This window comes from Podarcis liolepis, assembly GCF_965112155.1.
Source record: "Podarcis liolepis genome assembly, chromosome: 5".
Classification (NCBI taxonomy): domain Eukaryota; kingdom Metazoa; phylum Chordata; class Lepidosauria; order Squamata; family Lacertidae; genus Podarcis; species Podarcis liolepis.
In genome coordinates, this window is record NC_139556.1 from 92,218,837 (window position 1) to 92,231,452 (window position 12,616).

Below are 12,616 nucleotides of genomic sequence, written 5' to 3' on the forward strand. Positions count from 1 at the left end.
GATGTACGGTTGATTTTCTATGAATTTATAACAGAAACATTGTGTATGTCGTGTGTGAGTGTGTGTGTATGTGTCAAGTTTGTACAAACTAAATGGGGGAGGGTTCCTGCAACAAAGGGGAGCCATACCGGGGTGAAGGTGTCGTCTTCTATTTGTCCCTGTGTCAGCCAACCACAAATAACCATACCCTAGGCCAATCCCAACCTCTCTCACCACCAAAGGAACACAAGTGAACAGCAAAGAACCTGCACAAGCATCGCTGTAGCATTCGTGCGCACTCTCCCACCTCTGCAACCTGTCCTCCAAATCCAGCAGGACCCCGCCGAGAGAGAGGGATGCACAGATGCTTTTACAAAACACACCAAAAAAAAACAGTAGTTTGCTGCCACCACTTCCTTATCTCAGAACAGCCCCGAAAAGTAACCTAAGGAAGGAGATTACTCTTCAGCTTTACCGGGCTGCCCCACACTGTGTCACTTTACCGTGGCACAGACAGAAATCCAACAGGCTCGGGTAGGCGACTAAATGGTTAAGCACTGGTTCAGCTCCCCGGCAGAAAGGCACAAAAGACAGAAGCAGGAAAAAGTCCTTTTTCCAGAATTTATTAAAAAGAAAGGTTACTCAGGAACATAAAAATGAGCACATCTCTTACAAATCCCAAACAGGAAATAAAAAGATTTTTTAATATCACTAACTACAGAACATACTCACGACAAGAACGAGAGTACGAAAAAAAACAGTTCAAAAAAGTGTCCGCACCTTCTTCATCAGGGCAAGCCCTCTGCATAACAATGTTCTCACATGGCAAAGTATGTTAAGTGAAGTGGGCTGCGAATTGCAAGTGGGTTTCCTAAGGTTTTTAGGGACGCAGGTGGCGCTGTGGGTAAAACCTCAGTGCCTAGGACTTGCTGATCGTAAGGTCAGCGGTTTGAATCCCCGCAGCAGGGTGAGCTCCCGTCTTTCGGTCCCAGCTCCTGCCCACCTAGCAGTTCGAAAGCACCCCTAAGTGCAAGTAGGTAAATAGGTACCGCTTTGTAGCGGGAAGGTAAACGGCGTTTCCATGTGCAGCACTGGTGCTGGCTTGCCAGTGCAGCTTCGTCACGCTGGCCACGTGACCCGGAAGTGTCTTTGGACGGCGCCGGCTCCTGGCCTCTTGAGCGAGATGAGCGCGCAAACCTAGAGTCGGTCACGACTGGCCCATATGGGCAGGGGTACCTTTACCTTTACTTTACCTTCCTAAGGTTTTATCCCCTTTGAACCCAGTGGATTCAAAACTCAAAAGCCAATCAGTTCTTTAGATTAATTAGCAATTCACCAATGGTTACATGGAAGAAGGCCTGGAAACGATGCCTTATGAGGAGCGGCTAAGGGAGCTGGGCATGTTTAGCCTGGAGAAGAGGAGGTTAAGGGGTGATATGATAGCCATGTTCAAATATATAAAAGGATGTCACATAGAGGAGGGAGAAATGTTGTTTTCTGCTGCTCCAGAGAAGCGGACACGGAGCAATGGATCCAAAGGACAAGAAAGAAGATTCCACCTAAACATTAGGAAGAACTTCCTGACAGTAAGAGCTGTTCGACAGTGGAATTTGCTGCCAAGGAGTATGGTGGAGTCTCCTTCTTTGGAGGTCTTTAAGCAGAGGCTTGACAACCATATGTCAGGAGTGCTCTGATGGTGTTTCCTGCTTGGCAGGGGGTTGGACTCGATGGCCCTTGTGGTCTCTTCCAACTCTATGATTCTATGATTCTATGATTCTAAGAACAATAACTCAGGCTTGTTAGGAGACTTGACAGCTGAATCCTGTTTATCAGAGGGGGCCTTGAAGATTAAAGCATTCCCCCAGACAACCAGATTCTTCGAGTTGTAAATTAACCAGATAACCCATTCACACTGAATCCACATCCGGGACAGCCAGGTGTCAAGAATCACCAATCTCCTAGAAACTCCCTTTCCTACTGAGGAAGGAGACACCCAATTTACACCTCTGAAGACAAATATTCGTCAATTAAAGAACCAGATACACTTTCCCAGGGTTCTACAGCATTTGGCTCTCCCACAATGCTTTTCTTTGGCATGAGCCAAAGTTTTAACTTGCTAAGATTTCCCAACTTCACTACAAATGCAGACACCAAGCCCTACATATAGTACATTGGTGCCTCGCAAGACGAAAAGAATCCGTTCTGTGATTCTCTTCGTCTAGCGGTTTTTTCGTCTTGCAAAGCAAGCCCATTGACGGATTAGCGCTATTAGAGCTATTAGCGGCTTTTAGCGGCTTATCTGCTGATCAGATCAGCTGATAAGCGGCTTAGAAAAAGGGGGGAAGGGGGGGAAACCAGCAGGAACTCGCAAGACATTGTCGTCTTGCGAAGCAAGCCCATAGGAAATTCGTTTTACGAAGCACCTCCAAAACGGAAAACTCTTCCGTCTAGCAAGTTTTCGGTCTTGCGAGGCATTCGTCTTGCGGGGCACCACTGTAAGTAAAATAGAAACATCGCCACCTGACCCCACCCCACCCATCTTTCCCCCCTCCACCTCTTCCCCCCTTTTCTTCCTAATGTCTCAACAAATGAAACTGATTTGTAAAATGTTACATGGGGGGGGGGATACAAGAGAGACAGATTGCACACCCTTTTGTAAATCAAGAAAATCTTTACTAAAAAAATAAAAATGGGAGTCAGTGATCATACCTTCCAAGTGTCCCGATTTTCCAGCGAGTGTCCCGGAATTAAGAAAGCCACCCCAGCTTCTGATTTGATCCCAGAATGTCCCTATTCCCGCCCTGCCAAACTTGGGGGGGGGAGGAGCCAGTGCTTGTCCTGAGTGACGGTGGTGGGGGCGGGGGCAGCTGAGAGGGAGCACCCTGTTGCCCCTCCATGGCCAACACTGCCAGCCTCCTCCCTTGGCAGCTTGTAGCGGCTGCTGGAGGGCAGGCGAGGAGGAGGAGAAGAGGCTGCCACCGCCAAGGGCCAGTCCCACGTGATGCCCCATCTCTGAGCTGCAAGCAGAGGGCAAGGCCGCCCTGCGTAGGAAGAAAGGGGGAGCAGAGCAGAGCAGAGCGCAAGGAGTCTTGGTTTTTTCAAAAATGTACTTCGTGCGTATCAGATTTTTTTCCCCATCCCTCTGTGAGAAAATCCTAAACGTGGATAAACGGACTGAGACCTTTAGCTTGGTTAACCAAATATATTTATTGGGTCGCGTTTGCAAAGGCGGGCTCCCATCACATCCCCGTGTGACCGAAGAGCCCCGTTCAAGCAATGCATGAAGGTTTTAAGCCCTAACTGCCGCCCCTCCTTCGGAGGCTTGGCTTACAATCTTCCTGTTACAAAATAACATATTTCTAATACAATGTACTGTCCATTTTAACTCATTGCCTTTTTAGGAATCGCAAGGTCTTAAGCTTGTTTCCTTCCTCTTTTTACCGGAGGAACATGTGCCTGTTACACAACTATTTCAGGTTCTGAAATTTTTCCACTGCCAGCTTTTACGTGGCACATCCACTCTCTTTGTGATGTTCGAGGCAGGCCCTATTCTCACAAATCCCCCCTCTTTTTCATGCTTGCCTCGAACTCACACAATAAATCCAAATGGTTCCCTTCCTCCTCTTCTGTAGGCACAGGTTCATACCTCATTACCATCATTTGGGTGGCAGCATGTCGCTGTGCTAACAGGGAGAGGGAGTTGTTGATTGCCCTGACAAAGATAGGTAACACACAAGGGATCAATACACATCCTGCGGCTATTAATCCAATTAGGGCTACGATGGCTTGCAACCCTGGCAACTTTGGGAACCATGAGCCGAATAATTCCTTAAAATTCAGCCCTTCCCATGTTTTTCCCCCTCCCACATAAAACAATTCCTTACTGTTAGTTCTTTGGCTATGGTTTCAGCCAGGTTTAGAAACATGTTATTTGCTTTTGGGGGTAAAGGTAAATTGTTTAGTTGCTGTATTTCCTCTTCGAAATTTTCATATACTGATATAGGTTTTTTGCTTACTTTGGTAGTGTGAATCATTATGATCAAATACCCATAGGGATCCTTCCCAGTTCCATCTATCCCCAACCCCACATGGATATATTTGGGGCTAGTGGAGGGCAATTCCCTAGCCCATAGGCACACAGGGTTACATTTCCCCGAGCTACAGGTCGTAGAAATTCCTGCCCGGGTAATATTGACACCTTCCGGACCCTGATACGAAGGTGATTCATCAACCCCCTTAGTATACCAATAATTGATCATCCAGGTGGCCCCTACGTTAGAGCCGGCAAATTGCTGGAATAAATACTTATTTTCCTGGAGGTAAGCTCTTTCCCAGCTCAGTGACCCGCAGGTAACTCCGTCTTGATCGTTAGGCCCCTGTCCCTTTGTGATGGCAATGCATGCATCAAAACAAACATGTACCTTATCTGCACCCCTCGTGATGTTGTGAGCTATATACCCTCGCCTTTGTTGTGCCAGGGTAAACATGTGCGCTCTTTCTCCAGCCTTATTTGCCGTCCCTCCCTTATACCCATACACATATATACTGGATGTAATGGGCCCTACTGCTAGGGGCTCATAACACTCGGTCTTGTTTTCCTTAGTTCTGCACCTGAAATATTGGGTTTGGTTATGGACACAAGGTCCTAGTTCTTTTTCACATTCCGGAGCAACATTATAATACATCAATGTCCGTGTGACAACAGTCCCAGTTTTGGTAACTTGGATGCAGTCCGTGCAGGCCTGTTCGTCCGTGATTGCAGCCGTGGCCCACAGCAAAAATGTCCAGGTCATCTTTGGCCAGTCCATCCTTCTCCTCCTCGAGCTCATCCCCCCCCTTACCTAGGTTCGTCGGATCGTGATTTTTAGCGGGTTGCTAGAGTCGACCCGAGCAGTCCAATCCTGTGGTGCCTTCTTAACCCGGTGATAGTGTGTCCACCCGTGCTCTCGGGTCCGCACTGCCGATTCAGTTGTCAGCAGAACTTGATACGGTCCCTCCCAAGCCGGGGTTAGTTTCTCAGTCCACCAGGTTTTTATGAGCACCCAATCTCCAGGCTGGTGGGGATGTTGGCTTCCAAGGAGAGGTGGTCTCTGCGCCGAAAGACCTCGTCTGTGAAGAGACAATAAAGACTGGGACAATGTCTTCAAGTATTTCCTCAAAAACATGTCTCGGAACTCCGGAATGGGATTTCCCAAGCAGGCTAAATAGGGCCTTCCCATTAACATATCGAATGGGGAGACCCCTGTGTCTTTTCTCGGGGTTGTTCGAATTCTCATAAGGGCCAGAGGGAGGTTCTTCGTCCAAGGTAGCCCATTTTCCAAATACAACTTTGTCAAATGTTTCTTAATTTCCCCGTTTGCCCTCTCCACTTTTCCACTACTCTCGGGGTGCCAAGGGGTGTGTAGGTCCCATCTTACCCCCAAAGCCCGCATTACTTCCTGAAGCACCTGTTGGGTGAAATGGGTTCCCCTGTCGGAATCCATCGCCTCCATCATTCCATATCTGGGAATGATGTGTTCCAGGATGATCTTAGTGACTACTTGGGCAGTTGCCCTTCGACTGGGGAACGCCTCCACCCAGCCCGTAAGGTGATCTTTCAGTATCAGCAGGTATTTCATCCCTCCCTTCTCTGGCAACTCTGTGAAATCTATTTGGACCCGCTGAAAGGGCCAAACAGCTAGGGGGCGACCCCCTTTTTCCCGTTGCTTTGCCCTAGTTTTATTCACCTTTTGACATATCAGACATTTCCAAGCCACCCCATGCGCCATTGCCCATATGTCTGGACTCCAATATAGAGCCTTGGCGGTGTTAATCATGGCCTCAGTTCCTCCATGGCTACTTTCATGGATTTTCTCCAATATTCCTCTCATTGTGTTTTTATTCACCACCAGTTGCCCTTCGACTGTTCTCCATTCCCCAGTCCCTCCGCGCGTACATCCCAATTTTTGCAGGCGTTCCTCTTCTTCTTTCGTAAAAACACCTCCCTTCACTGGTCCTTCGATCACGGGGATCCTTAGAGCCAGTTCCTTAACTCCTGCTTCCAATTCCCCTTCCTCTGCGGCTTCTTTCGCCCGTTTGTCCGCCCACCGGTTTCCCTCCTCCTCGGGACTCCTTCCCTTACCGTGTCCCGGGATGTGTACTACAGCGATCCGCAAGGGGACCATCAAGGCTTTAAGAAGGCGGTCCACTAGTTTCCAATGATCTATTTCCTTTCCGTTTGCTTTTATATATCCCCGATCTCTCCACATTCTTCCAAATGTGTGAACCACCCCCCAAGCGTACCGGGAGTCCATCCAAATTGTTACCTCTAGTCCCTGTGCTTCTTCGAGAGCCCGCATGAGGGCCATGATTTCACACTTTTGAGCTGACCACGTCCCTGGCAATGCTGCCGCAACTATGAGTTCGCCCTCCTCAGTCACAACCGCATACCCAGATCTCCTTTTTCCTTCTTTCACGTAACTTGACCCATCTGTATACCATCTTTCTCCTCTTTCCAGCGGCGTCTCCTCCAAGTCCTCCCTTACTTTTGAGACTATTTCTATAGATTCTCTGCAATCGTGTTCGTCCCCCTCCCACTCTTTCCGGGCGCCCGCAAGGAATTCGGCAGGGTTTAAATTTCTATCCGTCCCTATCACAATGTCTTGGCTAGTCCTAAGAATTGTCTCGTAGGTCACCAAACGTCCCTCCGTCATCCAGGTGGCTGCCACGTTTGTGAGAATGGAGGAAATTTGGTGGGGACTGTGCACTATTATTGGAGCCCCAAATGTTAGTTTCCTGCTTTCCACCACTAATAAAGCAGCGGCCGCCACAGCCTGAATGCAGGTTGGCCAGGACCTAATCACAGGTTCCAGTGTTTTACTTAGGAATGCCACCGGCTGAAACCGCCCCCCTCTTTTCTGGGCCAAGACCCCAATTGCTACTTGTGGAGCTATTGTCACATAAAGGTGGAACACCAGTTTTAGGTTGGGCAGTGCTAACACCGGGGCTTGTGTCAGTAGTTCTTTTATTTTTTCCCATTTTCTCTCATCGGCTGAGGGGCTCTGCATTCCCTGGCAAAATGTCCCATTTTTCCACACCGAAAACAAGTCAGACGATCCCCTGTCCTCTGCCCCGGCCTCCCTCCCCTCTGTCCCCTCCTTGCCGAAAAGGGGAGAACCCCCCTTTCCAGGTTCCCTTGCGGCGTTTGTTTATTCGCCGCTGCCTGAAAGGCTGACACCATCATTTGACATTTCTGTTTGTTTTTCGCCGTTTCCCTATTAACGAACACTTGCTGTGCCGCCCTGACCAGTTCGGTCATGGTGGCGTCCTGCCATTCCAATTTTTGTAACTTCTTCTGGATGTCCGGCCAGGACTTTGTTACAAATTGCATGCGCAGGAGGTTGGTAAAAGCTTCAGTATCCGGTTGGATTCCTGAATACTTGACAAGGTGTTCCCGTATACGACCCGCGAAATCCCCGGGCGATTCCTCTTTCGTCTGGCAGACCTCAAAGGCTTTTGTAAGGTTTCTTGTCTGAGGGACCGCCTTACGTATGCCCTCCAATATCATGTCTTTTAAGTCATTCATCCTAGTTCGATCAGCTTGAATGTTTATGTCCCATGCAGGTTCTGCCAGAGGAAATTTTGCGTCTCCCGCTACGGCCCCCGCCGCCCCTTGGTGTCTTGCATCCCATGCTGTAATGGCCGCTGTGCGGATCATTTGTCTTTCTTCCGGAGTGAACAAATACCCCAATATATACATTAATTCCGTATACGTGTGGGTGTGCGGTCCCATCCACAACTCTAATTGTTCCGCCACCTCCTGGCTGTTCTCATGTAATTTGGGTAGGGGTTTTTTCAGCTCTCGCAGTTCACTGGGCTTCAAGGGGCTTACTACGTGAACCATTACGGCTGCTCCTCCATCATTTACCCCTCCCGGGACCTCCCTCAAAGGGTAATTATTTACTCCGGGAGAACTAGCGGGAGATGGCCAAACTGCAGCTATGGGTGTCCCTCCCTGCGTTGCCGGCGGACGCTTCCGTCCACCTGACCCATGGGTGCGATCCATGGGCAAATTCTGTAGATCCTTATTCAGGTTTTCTAGTTCCTTTCTCAGACGTCCGTGGTCCAGAGAATAAGGGGGAGGGAGCTCCGTTTCGGATTCCGGCCCCTCCTTAGTCTCTGGAGCACTAGGCTGGGTTCTGGAGGCATCCGTGCCCAACCCCAACTGTGGGCCCGGTCCTGGTTGTGGGGCTGGACCCGGGCGCCGCCCCTCCTGACTGCTCTCAACTGGTTCATCCAATATTTATCCACCTCCCCCTCCGGGCTCCAACGATAGGCCCCATTTGGGCCAATCGGATAACCGGGCCACAGATCCCGGCAAAGTCTTATCATGGTGACTTTAACCAGGTTCCGGGTATATTTTTGTAAATTTTCCTCGGACCATTGCTGCAGAAGTTGTCCCAGGGGTGAATTGGGATCTATACGTTTCCTTTTTCCGGCGTCATTTGCCGCCTTTCTTTCAGACTCTCGTTCTCTGCGGGCGGACTTACTCTGTCCCTTCCCCATTGTCACAAAAATACTCCCCAATCACACACACAAACACGCGGAATCGCCTGGCCGTTTCCCTCGCGGGAGGACGGAACCACAAGCTAATCCTCCCGCCGGACTGCCAGGAATCCGGTCCACTCTCACGCGTCCGTTTGGACTTCTCTTTCACCAGGGAGTTCTGTCTCCCTCCCAGTTTTCCAATCCCCCTTTTGCTTTTTCCCTTCTACTCACCTGTCGGTCAGTCCAGTCCTTCGTCAGGTAGTGGACAGGCAGGCGTCCCTGCAAGTTCTCCTGCCCGTATTTCAAACGGCGGAGATCCTACCGATCATTACTTTCCTGTGGGTCTTGTCTAGCCCCTTTCGCCCACGGCGGGTCGGGTGGAGAGGACGGACCTCCCTGAAATCAAGGAGAGGCGCCTCAAGCCCCTCGTCTCCACTGATTCCCCCGTTGGACGGTAAGGAGCCCCACGTTGAGGCGCCAAATTTGTGAGAAAATCCTAAACGTGGATAAACGGACTGAGACCTTTAGCTTGGTTAACCAAATATATTTATTGGGTCGCGTTTGCAAAGGCGGGCTCCCATCACATCCCCGTGTGACCGAAGAGCCCCGTTCAAGCAATGCATGAAGGTTTTAAGCCCTAACTGCCGCCCCTCCTTCGGAGGCTTGGCTTACAATCTTCCTGTTACAAAATAACATATTTCTAATACAATGTACTGTCCATTTTAACTCATTGCCTTTTTAGGAATCGCAAGGTCTTAAGCTTGTTTCCTTCCTCTTTTTACCGGAGGAACATGTGCCTGTTACACAACTATTTCAGGTTCTGAAATTTTTCCACTGCCAGCTTTTACGTGGCACATCCACTCTCTTTGTGATGTTCGAGGCAGGCCCTATTCTCACACCTCCTTATAAACGACAGCCCAGCCTTTCTTTGGAAAACCTCCAAGGCAACCAGTTTCACAACATCCACAGACAAGCCCCCGACTTTCCAAGCCAGGACTTGGTGTTTTAATTGCCTGTCCATCTAGCAGTAGGCAGCTAACCTCAGCTCCGGTTGCTTGGACATCGGCTGGCTGCAGTTCTTGCTTCAGTGCGTACATTTGATGCTCCAGTAGCATCTCAGCTGGCTGCTTGCTTTCCTCTCCATATGTTTCTGGGATTGAATGGCAGTCTGCCAATAGCTCTGGAGGGAATTGTCTTCTCTGTGGTTCCAAGGAAAGGCGAAGATAACATTCACCCCAGTCAGAATTCAGCTTCTCACCAAGGAATCATTGCGAGGTTCACATACGTACTAGGACGGTGCGATTGTATAATGGAGATTTTCATGCTGCTGTCATGTGCCAGCTTTCTTTCCCCATGGTACCCTAACAGCAGAAAATTGGCTGGGGGGGGGGGACTTTCCATGTTGAATTTCTGCCTGCTGTGCCGATCTTCTAGGTGCCCTAAAACAAGGCAAAAAGGGAAGAAATGAGTAGCACCAAAGAAGGATGTGGAAGATGAAGAGAGGGTCAGATCTCGAGCTGGTGCAAATTGGGGGGATTTAAGGGAACGAATAAAAATGCTCACTGTATTTAGCTTAGGAACATATGAAGTTGTTTGATACCATGGAATTGATGCTTTTGAATTACGGTGCTGGAGGAGACTCTTGAGAGTCCCGTGGACTGCAAGAAGATCAAACCTATCCATTCTGAAGGAAATCAGCCCTGAGTGCTCACTGGAAGGACAGATCCTGAAGCTGAGACTCCAATACTTTGGCCACCTCATGAAAAGATAAGACTCCCTGGAAAAGACCCTGATGTTGGGAAAGATGGAGGGCACAAGGAGAAGGGGGCAACAGAGGACGAGATGGTTGGACGGTGTTCTTGAAGCTACCAGCATGAGTTTGACCAAACTGCGGGAGGCCGTGGAAGACAAGAGTGCCTGGCGTGCTCTGGTCCATGGGGCACGAAGAGCCAGACATGACTAAAGAACAACAACAAGACTATTTTCCCATTTCACCCACTATTTTCTGCTCTGGCTACCAGTGGCTATCCTGCCTCTTAGGCAGAGAAGTCTTTCGTGTCAGAGGTGGCTGCTGGGGAAGGGCCTTAGCTTACTGGCAACACATGCGTTGTGCATGCAGAAGGCCCTGAATTCTACCCAAGGCATCTCCAGAAAGATCTGGGAAAGGCTCCTTTCTGGAACCCTGGAGATCTGCTGCCAATAGGTGTGGGCCAGCCTTTCCAAACCTGGTGTCTTCCAGATAGGTGGAGATGTTGGGAGTTTTAATCCAAACCATTTGGAGGGCCGCAGGTTAGTGATCAGGCTGGTCTAGTCGACCTAAAGAGAGCCAGTGTGGTGTGGTATAGTGTTTAAAAGCAGTGGACTCGTAATCTGGTGAACCGTGTTTGATTCCCCATTCACCCATGCAGCTGCTGGGTGACCTTGGGCTAGTCACACTTCTTTGAAGTCTCTCAGCCTCGCTCGCCTCACAGAGTGTTTGTTGTGGGGGAGAAAGGGAAAGGAGATTGTTAGCCACTTTGAGACTCCTTAGCGGGATATCAAATCCAAACTCTTTTCTTCTTCTTCTAAAGGGACCAATGGTATGGCTCTTTATAAGGCAGTTTTCTGTGTTCCTATCACCTATTAGTCCTCCTTAAGATTTCTTTACTATCAGCTCTTAAGAAATGCACAGAATGATGGTGGTGGTAGAGAGGATTCAACTAGCTAGTCCTACTAGCAGAAGAATGTGCAAGGGCTTTGCATTAGCACAGCAGGGCTTTCACCACTGCACGGCTCTCTTTGTCCTTTGGCACCTGAGATTTAGGACCCTATTCTTTTTATTGTAAACTGCTTGAACTTACTGTAAGATTGCATTTTTACATTTCTGTGACCCACTTATGGTAAATGGTGGGTGTTTATTAGCATGATTAATAAAAACACCAATTATATAAAGCAGTTTTGTCTTGCTTTCCGTGGAATTAAAGCCTGATAGCAAATTACTTTTTCGGGTACTATCCTCATAGGCAGGGCTGATGAGCATAACAGATTATGTGCATGGCTGGAAGGGAACAGAGGGTCTTCCAGGTAAGGGATAGCTCGTCTTCCTTTCTGAAGCATCTACTGCAGCAGTCCACAGCTAGCAACAGACAAGCCCTCTTTGCTGCGTCGAGCAGATTAGCTGCGTCACTGAACATCAGCAGAAAGTCCTTCACGGAGGAAACGAAATCAATGCACCTCAGGCAACTTCTCCAAAATGTGCTTAAGATGTTTAGGTCATTAGGCAGCAATGAGAGAGTAATGAAGGAACAAGCTCTCACGTCGTTAGTAGTAATAGCAGTACGTTTGTCAAGAGTTCCAACTCCCTTAAAAAAACAGGCTGACAAAGGAAAGTTTTCCTTTCTTTTTCAAGGTGCTGGGAAGCGAAGGTGGAGACAAAGGAACATTGTTGTTGTTTAGTCATTTAGTCGTGTCTGACTGTTCGTGACCCCATGGACCAGAGCACGCCAGGCACTCCTGTCTTCCACTGCCTCCCGCAGTTTGGTCAGACTCATGCTGGTAGCTTCGAGAACACTGTCCCACCATCTCATCCTCTGTCGTCCCCTTCTCCTTGTGCCCTCAATCTTTCCCAACATCAGGGTCTTTTCCAGGGAGTCTTCTCTTCTCATGAGGTGGCCAAAGTATTGGAGCCTCAGGATCTGTCCTTCCAGTGAGCACTCAGGGCGGATTTCCTTCAGAATGGAGAGGTTTGGCCTTCTTGCAGTCCATGGGACTCTCAGGAGTCCCAAAAGGAACATTAGAAGCTGCATTATATGAAGTCTGAGCATTGGTCTGGGTAGCACAATGGTGTCTACCTAGACTGGCAGTTGCTCTCCAGGAATTTAGAAAGGTTTTGTGTGTTTTTTCCCCTCCCAGACATACCTGGGGATATCAGGGATTAAACCTCAGACCTTCCACAGATGCTCTGCCCTGAGTCGTCAAATCCCATCTTCCATCTTACCATTGGGAATAGAGCAAGGAACAAGGCAGCGGTGAGGCTGACGTGGTGCAAATGCACTGGCAGAGCCAATATGGTGCTACTGCTGGGACATTTCCGCCACACCAACCTCACTGCTGCCTCGTCCCCAGTAAGCCA

General features: G+C 49.1%; 2 long non-coding RNA genes across 2 annotated transcripts in view; both read right to left on the bottom strand.

The window, feature by feature from the left end:
• The window catches only part of LOC310707552, a 345,072-nt gene that overhangs the window by 145,897 nt on the left and 186,559 nt on the right, over nt 1-12,616 (bottom strand). The gene's annotated exons all lie outside the window — the stretch shown is intronic.
• The window catches only part of LOC310707543, a 30,713-nt gene continuing 27,522 nt past the window's right edge, over nt 9,426-12,616 (bottom strand). The window contains exon 3 of the long non-coding RNA XR_014526563.1: nt 9,426-9,944. This is a non-coding gene — a long non-coding RNA (uncharacterized lncRNA). The remainder of the gene's footprint in view (nt 9,945-12,616) is intronic.